Here is an 11,463-nt window from a genome sequence, read left to right on the forward strand (position 1 = left end):
AGTAATCATGAAGCACCTTGATGGAATCATAAATAAGACCTCATCTTACCTCTCAACTACTATCATAGTTTTAAAACTATGCTGACTTTTACAATTATATGTCATTTCATATACTGCGTTATATAAAAAAATACCCACTCTATATACTGTTTTGCTTATCTTGTTTCGATTCTTGCTAGTCATCAAACAGAATTTAACTTCTGTTGTTTTACTACCACATATACACATGCCTACTTTCAGTGAAAGTCTCTATTCAATTGTTTATTATAACTGGAAGCTTTATTTTATAAAGGACTCAAATGCCTTTAAACATCTTTCAGGATATTCAAATGGAATTTTCCTGAGAATGATGATTTATACATATAAGCTCATGTAACATATACATCTATATATTGATATAACTAATATGATACACAGAAATATTTGAAGTTTTGGGCCCCAGTACATTTAATTACTTTATATTGCTTCTTGAAAATAATACTAGACAAAAACTGGTAGTATTTTCTAGAGGATTTTTAATCAATAATCCTAAACACAATCACTATATGATATGCTTTAGTTTGCTATATTTGAAGTTTAGAAATCAATGTTTTGTCAGCTTCATAAAGTATTGTCTATGTTCCTAAAAAGTTTTAATAACAAAAGAATGATTTTTGAAGTTTCCATGAACCATCTAAATTGTCTTTCACTGGCAATATTTAGAGGAATATGATTTTTTTTTAATTTCATAATTGTTACTTGTTAGGGCTCTCTCTAGAGAGAACTGGGGGTCTCTAGAGAGATAGAACTAATAGATATAGAAATATACATATCAGTATAGGAGAGGGGATTTATCTAGAGAACTGTCAACAGTGATTAGGGACTGGGAGTCCCACAACAGGCCTCCGGATTGAAGGATACTGGATGTCTGTTATGCAACTCTGTCCAACTCACAAGCTTCAGAAGATTAGAACGAGGTTGCTGTAATAATCAGACCAGTGTCAAACGTCTGAGGACCCACATTGAGCAAATGACAAATAGACAGGCCATTCTCCTCTAGATATTTCTTCAAAGATAAACTCAAGAGTAATGTCTACCAGTAAGAGGAGACCTAAATTTATCTGTCATAGTTCGCTTATATAATTTTCAAGTCAAAGCAAATACTGAAAGCTCAATTTTATATTCTAGCCTATTTGTATTTTCTGATATTTTGTTTATAATGTCTTTACGTTAAAAATAACATTTCCACAAATCTAGTCCTTCCTTATACCTGATACTTCATAAATATCAACCCATTCCTGTTTTTTCTTCTTGTCTATTGCCAAGTCTGAATATTCAATTTTAATCATTATGTATTGAGAACGTAAGTCACAAAACAATCCCACACACGTTTGGAAATATGATTAATAAAAGGGTTATTTACTTAAAGGGAAAACTTAAAGATCACCATCCTAGACAATAGCCCTCTGCATAACCAGGAAAGGAGTCTAGTAGCCTGAAGTGGAGCCAGAAGCCAGAGAGAGCAAGCAGGGCTATTGCTGCTTTTTAAAGCGAAAAAGACCACACCAAATGGGCTGGTGTCTTAAAGGCTATTGGCTGAAGGAGTGGAAGGAGCTTCAGCAGCAATGTATATTTATTTTTCTACTTTGTTCTTCATTTCTATGATTCACAGATTTTTATTTCTTTTATTCTCTTTACTCATTATTGTTTTGCTTTATTGGGGATTCTTGATTTAAATAAAACTTCATTTAATTTCATTTCTACTATCCCTTATTTAAAATTTGCATATTGCTGTTTGCAAATTTATCTCTACTTGCATCATATTAGAATAATGCAATATATATTTAACTAAAAGTTCCACTTTTAAGTGTCTAATTTCACTCTGTCTCTGCACTACTCAGAGACAGTACAAAACTTCCTGAGCATGACAGGTGCCCAAAATATGAAGAAAATATACTGTTTTTTCTATAAAAGGGTTAATTGTCTAAGGAAACACAATTTTGAGAAAAAAATGCCCTTTGGGTATAGTCTCTCTTCAGTCAGTCATTTCTGAAATAAAAATATCTACACGGATTTCCTGTCCATCTAGAAGCTGAGTTGCATTCACTGTGACACGCAGAGTCATTGTATTTTGAATGCAAATGAAGCAGACTTCCTTTTAGGTGTATTTGCTTTCTTGGATTTTCATGGCTATACAACCTTCTGTAACAGTGACACTTTCCCTTTTCTAAAATACTTTGGACTGTGTGGTCATTTGTGTGATACCTCATATTCATTCCTAAGTGGTTTCAATCAACAAAGTACCCCTCAGTGTACTGTGTTGTTGGACTAGAGTGTTCACTGGTACACATTTGAGTTATGATACCCTCAGTTCATGATGAGTTTATCAAGGATGTTACCAATAACAACTTCTAGCATATCTGTGTATTTTTGTGACTATTTCTCTCCTTATTTGTATAAATATAAATATATCTATATTTCTGTGTGCATAAATATGCATCCCTATATACATATATGTGTGTGCATACAAATGTAAGGTGTTTTCCAGTGCAGGAAATTTGAATGAAGACAGAACTATTTGTGTAATATTTTGGGTAAAAGACTTTCATGGAATCTTCCATTACTTATAGTTTTCCCTTGAATTCTTTTGTTTATATGCTACAGAAAAGCTTTTTATCTTACTTTAAAAAGTCTTCAAGTTGTGAAGATTTTTTCTTTATTATTTTCTAAATGGTTCATAAAACCAGTGTTACACAGGAGAACTTAAACTTTATTGCCAACTTGTTGAACTTACTCTCCTTAGTCATATTCTAAGAAAAGTTGATATATTTTTCAGATACCTATTGTGGGCTTCAAATCAAGTAAATGCAGAAAGAGCCTGGCAAAACCCAATTATTACTTTATAATTGTCAAATTTGAATGGAACAATTTAACAGCAAATAAATATTGATTTTATGCTGTATACCTGTACTACTTTTATAAAAAAAAAAAAAAAAACACTGAGTGTCTCTGGGATTCTCCAGTGTACAATTCCAATGACAGGCACATGTTAACATTAATTGAAACTTGATCAAAATTGAAAGAAGAATGGAAATTACCTCTTTAAGCTTATGCTTTTTGGTTACATGCAAGTCACATCATGGTTAAATCAGAACTTGTTTGCCCAGTTTTCCTTGTGCCAAAGTGTTACAGCATATGAACATTGGGGACATTTTTTGCATAACAAATTGATGACATAAATGGATCACATAGCACTGCAATGTTTACTTCAGAGTTGATACTAATTATCATTCAACAGGTTCATTTTCTTTTTCTGCTAGCATTTTCTATTCCCTCTGTTGATCAAAGAAGACAGTGTCTGGCTCAGTTACTGGGTAATGTACACTACATCAAGTTTTAAAATACGGGGTGCTAGAATTTATGCACTCTATAATACTGAAAGGAGAACTATGCTTTGGCATTCCAATTGTGGTGGTCTTTCCAATTGCCATGATCCATTTATATGAAAGTATCTTTCGTATCCAGAGAATGAACTTTTGCTAGCTTCACAGCCAAGTTAATAAGACTCCTTAGATAACTTAATACTTAACCTGGTACTTATCCTTTGCACACTTATCCTGTTTGTTTAACTTGCCTTTAAGAAAAAAATGAAACAATCATACCTGCCCTGAATTTTCCATATAATCAGATTTTACAATGTAAACTAATGGATGGCTTCAATCTTCAGTTTTGTACTCTCCTTTGCCTCTGATCCAGTGTGTGTGTGTGTGTGTGTGTGTGTGTGTGTGTGTGTGCCTGTCTGTCTGTGGGCACATGTGTGAGGGTGCATCATGCTTGTGTGTGTGTGTGTGTGTGTGTGTGTGTGTATGCATGTCCCCAGACACATGTGTGTTATGTTAACCATTTGCTGAAAGCAACAAACAGATGGGAAAGGACCACATATAACAAATAATTACCATAAATGTTGGAAAATAATATAGATATGGCTTAATAGCATATGCTGACAGTACTATTTGTTTTTCCGATAGCTTCTGGGTCACTACGTAGCTGTAATGTAACTTATAATCCACTGTAAATCTCTGGTAAAGATGTCTTTAAAGAATCCCTCATTCTTTCTGTTCTCTTCAATAAATACAGAGAGTTTTGTTAGGAACAGTTGAAAGACATGGGGATAAAAATGGAGAGTTCAAATTTGGGCTCATTCTTGGTTAAATTAGTCAAAACGGAAGTTCTGAGTTTTTAATCCTTCATGTAATACCAATGCATCTTTTTGCCATTGAGGTTAGCTTTTATACATTTAATTTATACAACTAATTGTGGTAGTTTGAATTGTCTCTTTGCTACTTAATCTCATAAACAGATACATATTGATAAGATCCAGCAGGCAAATTGGCAATCCATGATGTTTCTAGAGATAAATGAGTAAATTGGTGCATTATCATGTTAGGATGTTCTAGGTAAAGAGAAAGTAAGAGACATAGGTTGCAAAGAATAGGACTGGAGAGGTAGGGGGACTGGGGGAGTGGGAGGGAAATAGGAGTTGGGGAGGAGGTGGAAATTTTTAATAAATAAATATTAAATATAAAAATAAGTTTCAATAAGCCAAAAAAATAAATTATCTGGGACTATTGGCTGAGTTCTTGTGAACACATCATTGACTGTGTTTCTTTTGATCATCCTATCACGTACATATTCTTTCATCTGGCTTTTTATAAGCTCCTACTTTCCCTTTCATATATATGTTCGTTTTTATTTTAGTCTAATTTTTTTCTTTCTCTTTCTTATTTGCCTTGATATTATGGTTTCACTTTTCTCATTTGCCTTGATATCTATAATGCTTCAGACATAAGATAAATAAAAGTTTATGGGTATCCCTCGTGATCAAGGTATATTGTTGCTGGAAATTTTAAAGTATTATGCTAACAGTATTCCATGGACTTAGCCATGCTGTGTTCAAGCCATTGAGGTGTCAATAATTGTTCAGTTTGTTGTATTATATTTCTCTGTTGCAAAATATGTCTAATGAGACTATTTAGAGAGCACTAGTATTTTTATTTGCCCCAAAGCACACCCCCCCACTTACTCATAAACCAATTGTCTACTGAGTACTTCTTTTGGGATGACATATGCTGTGCTACAGGCTCAGAAATTAGTTCCAGTATGGTAGACATTTAATCTGTGTGTTAACAGGCAGAAAGCCATACAGATGCACAAGTAGAATTGTAAATTGTGATGAATGCTGTAAGGGGAAGAGCTAGCTGTTGTGACAGATGACCACGAGGGGATGTAATTTATAATATGCCCTCAGTACCAGCCTTGTTGGAAGCCATGTTCTTAATTGCAGGCCATGGCTTCCACTTCAAGACAAGCAATTCTTTGGGAAATACTGACCTCTCTTTGGCAACTACAGTGTCTATTATCTCTCAGGTCAATTGGTCGTCTAATTTTTCTTTCTCTTTGGGTGATTCATGAAGTTTTCATCTCCTGAATAGGTTTGACTCAATTTGTTGTAGAAGTGTACTGATACACATCTTAATTTGTAGCTCTGAATTTGATGATCGAACAGCACATCGCGTCTTTTAAGTTTCAAAGATGCATTTATTTTTATTTATGTGTATGTGTTTCGCCTGGATGTGTATGTAAGAGCACTTTATGTGACTGGTGCCCATAGAGGTGAAAAGAGGTTACTGGATCCCGTGGAACTGAGTAATTGACAGCTGTAATTCATCACATGGTGCAGGGAACTGAAAGAGGGTCTTCTACAAAAGTATTAAGTACCCTTTACTGCTAAGCCATCGCATCAGCCCCAATAATTTTAATTATATTTCTTCCCAAGGATAGAAAAAATGTAGTACCTTTTCTTTATTAGGGTAGTATTTATCTTGTAGATATCAAAAGTAGTTTCAATGACGATCAGACTGGCATTTGAGTTTCTGGGTCCTCTCATGGTGTTCTCATTATTTCTATCTTCATAACAGTTCTGCAGAATAGAGAAAATCATTACCTCATGGAATGAGACATTTGAGCATATTTGCCCAGACCAATAGTGCATCAAAGAAAATGCAAAACAATTCTCTATCTACATTCTATCCTAGTCCATGGGCCTTCTATTCTGTTCCAATATTAATCACTTCAATGTTTTGTTACAATTTTAGAAATTATCATTGGTTAAAACATATATTGAAGTCATAAGCACTAACATTTCAAAATGTGACCTTAAGTTTTAGATGGGGTAACTGCAGATGTGAATATTTAGGAGAAGGTCAGGTTAGAAAAGCTGGGCCCTTTGGTTTGACTGCTACTTTAAGTAATTGAACACACAAATGCACAGGGAAAGCATTGCACAGCAGAAATCGTGTCCTTTAGATGCACACCAAAAAGGTCAAGGGTAGTTATTGCATTTACAGAAACCGGAAAAATCAAGGCTAGATTTTTGCTATAGATTTCCAGGGGGAGTAAAGCTGCTACTAGAAACAAGAGAAAAACAATCCTAAAGTAAGTAGGTTTTATGAACATAACTGGAAGTTATGGATACAAATTGAGTGCTTCTAAGCTTGACACCTCCTTCTCCAGCATACCCCTCCCCATCTAGACTGGGAGTATGGCAGCTGCTGCTTCTGCTTTGTCCAGCTTTAGGGAATGACTTTCATGCTTTCCTGAGGCAAAATACTTGTGTTTCCCATGAAAATTAGTATACTTTCTTCAAATACTTTTGGGAGTATGAATATGCATTATCTTTTAGGATTATATAATAATCTTTTTCTGCTATCATTTCTATTATGTGTCATCTCTTACCCAACTATTTCCCTCTAGTCTACTTTGATTTATCTCTTGCTGGTATTTTGACAATATATTTCTTTCTCCTCCCTTTTCTTCCTTCCTTCCCTGCTTTCTTTTTTCACCTCTCTCTCTCTCTCTCTCTCTCTCTCTCTCTCTCTCTCTCTCTCTCTCTCTCTCTCTCTCTCTCCTTAAACAACAATAATAAAAAGACAACAACATCTTGAATAGTGTCCCAGTCCATGAACATGTGCTCAAGAAACATGGGTTAAATAAACAAAACTGAATTTGAACTCATTTGAAGAAAACCATACAACCAGTTGTGTTCCACACGAATTGTAAACAACAGACATCCTTACAGTTACTCAAACCATTAAGATCATAAACAAATTTAAGCAATCTAATAAATAGTTATTTGCTTCTACTACTCACAAGATAATCACAGCTCCAGTAATTTTGTGATTCTTTTTGAACAACATCAAGAAAGTAACAATTTGATCGACTAATGGCAAGTCACCAACACAATGATATTGTATTCAGTGAAAGCAATGTTAAGCCTAAGCAAACAGAAAAAATCATAAAGGTCCAAAGTATGTAACTTATTTCAGTATGAGCCCTTCCTTTGTCTTCCATGTGTATAAAGTTGCTGTTGTGAAAAAGGTTCAAGGAAAAAAACAGGTTAAAACTCTTGACCCAGAGTGACCTCTGCTGGGGTGGTGGGCTATCCTAGTGATTAATAGCTGTGCCTCTAATTAAGCATAAGATCACATTAAAGCACTGCAAAGTGTTTTGATAATTTTAAATGAAGATGTAAAGCAAATGGATAATGTGCTATTATTGTCAGTTTGAAGGGTATGGTTTCAGAAATTACAGCATTTTTTTCCAAGTCGTCTTGGCTGTGATAGAGGTCCTCTCTGTCCTCTTTTGTCAAGTTAGACTTGATAGATATTTCCAACTATTCATTAAATAAAATCTAAATCATAAAGCAATAACCATCATATGACTCTCACATAACTATCTGTTTCTAAAAGAATTATAGCGCGGATGGCTTTTAATGGCCATTTACAATGCCAGAATACTCTTAGGTGATCTCCGGTGGAATCAGTCCAAATTGGTTACCCAGTGGAATTGATCTTTAGCTAAAGGTCAAATTCAATTTTACCTTCAAAATTGAGGAGACTTGGGTGTGAAGGTGGCCTCTTAATAATAATTTTCAGTAGAAAATTCACTCTATAATCATTTTAAAAATCTTTAGGTTGAAAAAAAGGAATAAGACCAACCGTCAGACACTCTTGGCTTCCAAAGGATTGACAGACTGGCACGAACAATATCAGTTGCCGATTTGAATCATGGCTCACTATACATCAAGCTCTTTAAGGCAAATATCTGTGAATTAAAAAATGTTTGTCAGTTTTTAAACGATTTAATTTCTCAATGTAGTAATGCACAACTACTGAGGAGACATAGAGTTTCCTGTAAATAAAAATCATTAAAATTTACAGCGAATTGGACAGTGTTCATATTTTCCTTGTAAAGTGGTTCTTCAAGAAGAGAAAGAAAGGGAAAAAGGAGGCAGGTTAACCTAAACACTCATTCCAGGTGATTTTTTTCCACATGTATTAATTTCATGGAAGTGATACAGAGAGCAGTTTCTCCCCATGAAATAAACAATGAGGCATTCAGTTATGTGGCTCTCTTCTATCTTAGTGCGTCTGGTACTGACAACATATTATTCCCAACATTTTTCATTTAACTATGGCACAGTAATCAGCCTTTCGATGTCTTTAACTGGCCACTGCAATGAACATGCCCATATTAATAGCAGCTCTATTTGCTTTGAAACTTACCAGCCATTTCCAATGCTCAAACAGTAATCATTCTGTTAAGGCAATGGTCAGAGCTTACCTGGACTTTGTACAAAACTCCACAGCAGCTCCAGCTGCAAAAAGACTGAGCCCATGTTATTTCAGTGGCTGCTAAAGGCTTATATACCCCGGATCTGCTACCTTTCTCATTACCTCTCCTAATATTTGACCCCTAGCGATTCTCTTTCAACCTTTTCATCAGTCTTGGGCTTTCTGAATCCTTGGGTGAAATCTTAATTTGTACCCTTGTTGTGGCTCTTCTTTCTGCCTGCAGACATTGTCCTACAAATATCTCACTTGCCTCTCTCCATTCTTCTTCAAGTATTTGCCCAGACAATCAACGTAGACATCATTTACTCGTTTAACATTTGTCACTGGCTTTAGCTCTCTACTCTTTTTTTCTTAACAAGTATCAATTTTTAACACACTCCTCTTTATTCAACCATTCTTTCAATGTTTAATACCAACAGTATATTTTATGTTCTTTAAAGTGAGGGGATTTGATTATGTTCACTTTTCCCTCCCAAGCATTTGTTTATAGAAGGCATATAATATATCAGATTTCATGCTGATTCTGTTTTTTAAATAAGACTTGGTTCTATTTACCACCATTTCACCGCCAACTTCTTGGCTACTCACTTAGTCTTAGTCATCATTTTGATTTGCCTGGACTATTGCTGTGAGGCTCTAAATGTGTTTGTTTTGGACCATTATTTGCATTCATGAAACATACACAAACTACAGGTAAACAACATGCAAGTGATAAAAGAAAAATAAGGCAAATGTAGGGCTTAGATTACATTGTGATGAAAGGCCTAATTCTCCAGAGTCCTTTAAGCTTTTACTCCAAATAAAATCTCCCATTTGATAGTAGTTCTTCATGTGCTATAAAACAAAACTCTGTACTTCTCCTGCTCAATTCATACTCTGCCATCATCTTGGACTCTCATGACTACATTTATCTTTGACTACCTACATTTCTACTTTTTTGACTATCATATCATTTTTCCAGAAATAGTCACAGGTTTCCTATATCTTTCATTTTTTCTAAATGCACGGTTCTTAATGGAGCCCCACTGATCTCCACTTCAAATTCCAGATCTCCTCTCTACTTCATAGTACCTAAGAGTTTTATTGGACTACTTTTACTTATTCTTTATCATAGCAACAAGTATGTAAGCTTCACAATGTCAGTGGTTTTCTTCTATTTTGCTCACCACACTGTCCCCATAGTCTGTCATAGTACCCAACACATACAGACACTCAACTAATAACTGTAGTGGAAACAAAATGAAATATGTACTCCTGGCATTTGAAAATGCTCAGAGGAAATGCATGCACATTAGTCAGTGTCCCAGCAAGAAACAAATGGCACATTTGAACTAATTTGATCAGGGTTTAATAAAAAGACTGTTTACAGAGGTGAGGGAAGGGTAGAGGGAGAACACAGAGGGGACTGTTTTATCTCCAGGCTAGAATCACTACCAATTTTCCCTTCCCTCTTGAATGTAAACTGAAAAAAAATAATGTTCTCTAACACAATCAGGTTTCAAGATTCCAACCAGTTGGGAGAAGATAGCATGTAGGTAAATATAATATTAACATATGTGATTTTTAATGTGATATTTGATAAGCAATGGTCAACTGTTTTTCATAGTCATAGCATATATACACACACAGAAATCTTAAGCTATATACCACATTACCTCTTTTAAAAATAAATTTATAGGCTAAAAGTTTATTTGTCTTCTAGGTTTGCCTTTGTCTGCCGACTGTTCGTGAACTTCTAAATTTCTGAGACATGGATTAGTACAGTGTTGCTAAATACAAGAGTAGAAGTACCTATTTAACAGGTCATCATGGTGAAAAATGATATAGTTGTGAGTGTTGTAGGAGGCCACTTGTTCATTTCCCAGCTGCCCAGACTCCCAAAATAACCACATAGAAACTATATTGTTTAAATCACTGCTATATTGTTTAAATCACTATTATCTCTAGCTTCTTATTGGCTAGCTTTTACATCTTAATTTAGCCTATTTTTATTATTTTATGTTTTACTGTGAGGCTCTTGGCCTAACAGCAATGTTCTGACATGTCTCTCTCTGGTAGTGGCTCCATGGCTTCTCACTGAATCTGCCTTCTTCCTCCCAGCATTCAGTTTTGTTTTCCCTGCCTAGCTAAATTCTGCCTTGCTATATGTCCAAAGCAGTTTCTTCTTTAATCAATGATAATCACAGCATACAGAGGGAAATCCCACATCATGTGAGCAGTTCTATATGGCTTTTGTAAATGGAAATCGTTAAGACAAACTGAGGGAACACAGTAGCAGAATACTACAGATAATGCACATAGAAAAATTCCATAAAAAGGTGATCTTTTCCCTTAGATACAAATAACAGAAAGAAAACCATATCATAAGGGATCCAAGAAAATGGTAATTTTAGGCACAGAGGAGAAGTGTGAAGATCACTTTGGGAGAATGTATTAGGGTTGCCTAGAGGAACAGTACTGCTGGAATAAATATAAATTACAAAGAGTGATCATTCACTTGCCTCACATAATATAGGCTAGTCCAGCAATGGTTGTCTGTATGTGAGGAAGTCTAATTGCTTGGTAGCTTCTCAGTTCATAAAGCTGGACACCTTGGCAGACCAGTTCTGCCAAGTTACCAGTTCTGGAGAGTTACCATTGCTTAGTTCACGTTAAAAGACCAAAGATTTTGGCTTCTGATCTCAGTGAAGGAGGGTAGTGGGAAGTGCTTTCTAAACATGGACGTTATAGACCCACTGGGAGGCCTGTGTCTCTGTTGATTCCATATGCAATCAAGTTAACAAGTATTACA

Source organism: Myodes glareolus, chromosome 8 (assembly GCF_982192425.1).
Source record: "Myodes glareolus chromosome 8, mMyoGla1.1, whole genome shotgun sequence".
Taxonomy (NCBI): domain Eukaryota; kingdom Metazoa; phylum Chordata; class Mammalia; order Rodentia; family Cricetidae; genus Myodes; species Myodes glareolus.